This window comes from Physella acuta, unplaced genomic scaffold, assembly GCF_028476545.2.
Source record: "Physella acuta isolate Inbredline_101_S28 unplaced genomic scaffold, ASM2847654v3 ptg001234l, whole genome shotgun sequence".
NCBI classification, from domain to species: Eukaryota; Metazoa; Mollusca; class Gastropoda; family Physidae; genus Physella; species Physella acuta.
The window spans coordinates 275,001-280,573 of NW_026732750.1; positions in this window are offsets into that span (position 1 = coordinate 275,001).

The following is a 5,573-nucleotide window of genomic DNA, read 5'->3' on the forward strand; positions in this document are numbered from 1 at the left end:
ACCTCGGCATATGAAGAGATAGTGTGGTCAGCACTATGCCCAGCCGCCTTTACTTTCCCTTTACTTTCCCTAACGTGAGTTAGGTACCCATCAGAGTTGGGTGGACTCAGGGACGGTCTACTGATTTGAACCCGGATTCGATCTCGAGACTTACGGGTTAGCAGTCCAGCTCTCTACCGCTAGACCACTCCGTCCCACGCGTGTGTATGTATGTTTATGTTATCTGTGTATGTTATCTGTGTGTGTCATATGTGTATGTCATCTGTTATGTCATATGTGTATGTCATCTTTTATGTCATACCTGTATTTCATCTGAGTATGTCATCGTTATATGTCATGTGTGTATGCCATCAGTGTATGTCATCTGTGTATGTCATCTGTATGTGTCATATATTATGCCTTCTTTGTATTTCGTCTGAGTACGTCTATGTGTATACGACCAATAAATGTCAAGTGTGTATGTCATCATTATATGTCATCTGTATATGTCATCTGTGCATGTCATCTGCGTATGTTACCTGAACATGTCATTTTTGTATGTCATCAAATCTATCATGTGTGTATATCATTTGTGTATCCCATGAGTTATGTCATGTATGTATTTCATCTTTGTATGTCATCTTTGTATGCTATATAAGAAAGTAAACCATTCCCTATAGGTCCGTCTCCCCCCCCCCCCACTTCTCCCACTCTCTTTTCATCACCATTTTCCTCTACGCATCGTCTTTCTAAAGATAACTATTATCCCTTAATAAAAGCACTCTAGAACTATAAAACTATTTTAAAAGAAAAAAAAAACTGTTGGTTAATGTCTTGGTTGCTGTGTCCATTAGTTTAATGACAACATTATCAATATTAGTTTTTTTGCGATTTAATTAAAAGAATTAGCTGGCAATTCTATAAAAAACCGTGCTAATATTTTAAGGTTTTAAAATCCATTTGCTTACAAGGTAAGGCTGGATAGCGTGGATTGCACCCGGTAACACCATTACTCGGGGTGACACCAAAAAGCTTTTTAGAAATATTGTCTTGAAGATGGGCTTTCGATGAAGGTGTTAGTGTGGGTCTTTTAGCCCATCATTGCCGTTTTATTTAAATAGTGGATGCTTTAGAATGTTTTAAACAAACTGCTTTTTTATATAGTTGGTTTTTCTTTGCTCAAGATTTAATTCAGGAGGAAATGTCATCAAGTCAAGGGATGATGATAATTTCCCCTAAGGAAATGATGATCAAATGTCCCCTAGTATTGACTTCACCCATATAGTGACTCTACCCCATAGTGACTCCATCAATTACTGACTCCAGCCCATAGTTACTCCAGCCCATGTTGACTCCACCCTATAATGACTCCACCCCATTGTGACTCCAGCCGATGTTGACTACATCCCATAGTGACTCCTGCCCATAGTGACTCCAGCCCATACTGACTCAAACACCAAGTCATACGTGCGCTTGTGACGAAGCAAAAATAAAATGACGTATAAACCTACTGACGCGTGCTCCTAGTGACGCGTGCACCTAATGACGTCATCACTCCTCAATATTTCAAACAACGTTTTCTAAACGAAAATATCTGACCAGCCGTGAAAATAGAATATTAGCTTGCCAGTCACATTTCTAAAAAAAAATTTTTTTTTTTCAAACCAAAGTATTTTGTCCAGTAAAGTGTATAGGACAAAGCAGCGATTTTTACTGCAAATCGATTTTCGCACAAACTCTTCCGCAGTGTTAAGTTTAAAAAATGAAAGAAGAAATATTTGATTTGTAGAAGGACTTAAAGAGAGGTAATCCTTGTCAGATGTTGTGTCGTCAGTTGTCAGCTCGTGATTGCCTCCCCTGAAAGAAGGGACTCAAGCTATCAAGGGGCTTTACTCTAGCGTTCTGATACAAGATTTATGGGCATATAGTGCTGGTATAAAGGGAAGTCTGTCAATGAAGGGGCTGTGTGTAGAAGAAGGGGAAGTCATTACAAGAGAGGGTTGAGTCTGTACTGGAAGGGAAGTATGTCCAAGAATGGTAAGTTTGTACAAGGATGGGTTTGTACAAGAATGGTAAGTTTGTACAAGGATGGGTTTGTACAAGAATGGTAAGTTTGTACAAGGATGGGTTTGTACAAGAATGGTAAGTTTGTACAAGGATGGGTTTGTACAAGAATGGTAAGTTTGTACAAGGATGGGTTTGTACAAGAATGGTAAGTTTGTACAAGGATGGGTTTGTACAAGAATGGTAAGTTTGTACAAGGATGGGTTTGTACAAGAATGGTAAGTTTGTACAAGGATGGGTTTGTACAAGAATGGTAAGTTTGTACAAGGATGGGTTTGTACAAGAATGGTAAGTTTGTACAAGGATGGGTTTGTACAAGAATGGTAAGTTTGTACAAGGATGGGTTTGTACAAGAATGGTAAGTTTGTACAAGGATGGGTTTGTACAAGAATGGTAAGTTTGTACAAGGATGGGTTTGTACAAGAATGGTAAGTTTGTACAAGGATGGGTTTGTACAAGAATGGTAAGTTTGTACAAGGATGGGTTTGTACAAGAATGGTAAGTTTGTACAAGGATGGGTTTGTACAAGAATGGTAAGTTTGTACAAGGATGGGTTTGTACAAGAATGGTAAGTTTGTACAAGGATGGGTTTGTACAAGAATGGTAAGTTTGTACAAGGATGGGTTTGTACAAGAATGGTAAGTTTGTACAAGGATGGGTTTGTACAAGAATGGTAAGTTTGTACAAGGATGGGTTTGTACAAGAATGGTAAGTTTGTACAAGGATGGGTTTGTACAAGAATGGTAAGTTTGTACAAGGATGGGTTTGTACAAGAATTGTAAGTTTGTACAAGGATGGGTTTGTACAAGAATGGTAAGTTTGTACAAGGATGGGTTTGTACAAGAATGGTAAGTTTGTACAAGGATGGGGTTTGTACAAGAATGGTAAGTTTGTACAAGGATGGGGTTTGTACAAGAATGGGAAGTTTGTACAAGGATGGGGTTTGTACAAGAATGGTAAGTTTGTACAAGGATGGGGTTTGTACAAGAATGGGAAGTTTGTACAAGGATGGGGTTTGTACAAGAATGGGAAGTTTGTACAAGGATGGGGTTTGTACAAGAATGGTAAGTTTGTACAAGGATGGGGTTTGTACAAGAATGGTAAGTTTGTACAAGGATGTTGTTTGTACAAGAATGGGAAGTTTGTACAAGGATGGAGTTTGTACAAGAATGGTAAGTTTGTACAAGGATGGGGTTTGTACAAGAATGGTAAGTTTGTACAAGGATGGGGTTTGTACAAGAATGGGAAGTTTGTACAAGGATGGAGTTTGTACAAGAATGGGAAGTTTGTACAAGGATGGAGTTTGTACAAGAATGGGAAGTTTGTACATAAATGAGACGTTTGTACTAGAATGGAAAGTCTGTACAAGAAAGGGAAGTCTGTACAAGAAAGGGAAGTCTGTACAAGAGGGGTGGGGGGAGTCTTTCTTTGAAGGGCTATTTCTTTTCGTCATAGCTAAGTCGGTCAAAGAAACTGTTAAGTTTATGTGTTTGTCTAAAAACCATCAGTTTTGTTTTATCAAGTTCATGTTTGTCTAAAAACCACCAGTCCATCTGTTACATGAAAGTTATGTATTTGCTTCGTGGGGCATCCATCTAGGCATCACATCGACGTCACGCTGGAGGAGAATGAAAGACATATTGCACTCACATTCTATACACGCCGGGTCTTCAAGTGTCGACACATGTTTGGGCCGTAACAATTAAGTTTTGAATTGATGGGAACTCTTACACCTCAAGTTTCGAGAGTATTGGATCGCATATAATTCAGGATTTTAGAGTATTGGATCACATATAATTCAGGGTTTGAGAGTATTAGATCCATATAGTTCAGGGTTTGCGGGTGTAGGATCCATACAATTCAGGGTTTGAAGGTATTGGATATCATATAGTTTAGATTTTGAGAATATTGAACCCCATACAATTCAGGGTTTGAAGGTATTGGATCTCATATAATTCACGGAGAGTAATAATTGATCAATTATGCCTTAGGTTTTGAAAGTATTGGAATCCTTAAATTTATATTTTTGACCATAGATGATCACTTACACCTGTTTCTGACTGTTCATGTTCACATATACTTAAAGTTCTGAACATATGGAGGCCAAGATATGCAACTAAAAATCAAACATTAATTTACCGACTACCAACAACATTGGCAAACACCACTACAACAACAGCAACATTAACTTTTACACTATGCTTCATCAAAGCGTTTATACAACAATCGACCCCCCCCTCTACTTTTCTCCATCCTCTACCTTTCAACGTTTTAGTGTGTGTGTATCTCCCTTTTCATCTATCCGTGGTTTGAAATTTGAGGTATTATAGCACGAGTCGAGTCATAAACCTCGAGATATTTCAGCCCATTAGCAGCTCGCGTTAGATCGATTTCAGGAACATTCCGTCACGTCGGTTGTTGCTGGGGGTGCTCTCCGGGTGTAGTGCTGAGGTTAACCGGGAACCGGCAGGTCTGTGTTGTAGATGAACCGGAAGCCGGCAGGGTAATGTAGGTAAAGCGGAAGCGGTACGTGAACGATGATGTTGAATTTGCAGGCCGGAAATTGAAGATGAACGGGTAGCCGGCTGACCAATGATGACCGGTAGCCGGCTGGCCAATGACGACCGGTAGCCGGCTGGCCAATGATGACCGGTAGCCGGCTGGTCTCTGATGACCGGTAGCCGGTTGGTCTATGATGACCGGTAGCCGGCTGACCAATGATATACCTTGACCGGTAACTGGAGTTCGACTATTATATCTGGACCGGTATTCGAAACATCACAGTTATAAATAAATCTCTAATATGTAGGTTAGTTATGTGGATCAGTTGGAACCCGGCAAGCTAATGCAATGAAGGTGCATGCTAGCTAGTAATCTACTTTGTAAATCTACTTCGTAATCTACTTTATAAACAACATTTTACAGTACGATCTCAACAAATTTTCTCTACATTACAATGGACACGCGTACCAATTGTAACCGAGAGAGTAAACATAACTTTGGGATCAGTGCCATTCAGACGAAGAAGGCTGCGTCTTAATGATTAAATGGTTTTTTTAAACTGTAAATTACTTGATTATATAATTATACTGTTTTCTTTCTTCAGTGTATTAACAACCTATGAATTTGTATTTCAGGTTCACATAGGCGAGATGCGAACTTCCTGTCCAGGTATCTCTCACACAAGAACTTTGAAAAACAAAACTTTTCAAAGCAGGAATTTTTAAGGAAACAACTATTTTCAAGAAAGAAAAAAATAAAAATAAATAAAAACGAGTTGGAAAAAAATACAATGATATCCATATGGGAAAAAAGTGGAGGAAATAATTGAATGAAAATTTCAGATTTACAAATGTGAAGTTTTTTTTTCCAATACGGATCATTTTCTGATGAGGAAACTTTGGTATATGATTGGTGAATGGTACCTTGATAATTATAAGACAACTTATGAATGGTACCTTGATAAATTATTTGACAAGTTATGAATGGTACCTTGATAAATTATTTGACAAGTTATGAATGGTACCTTG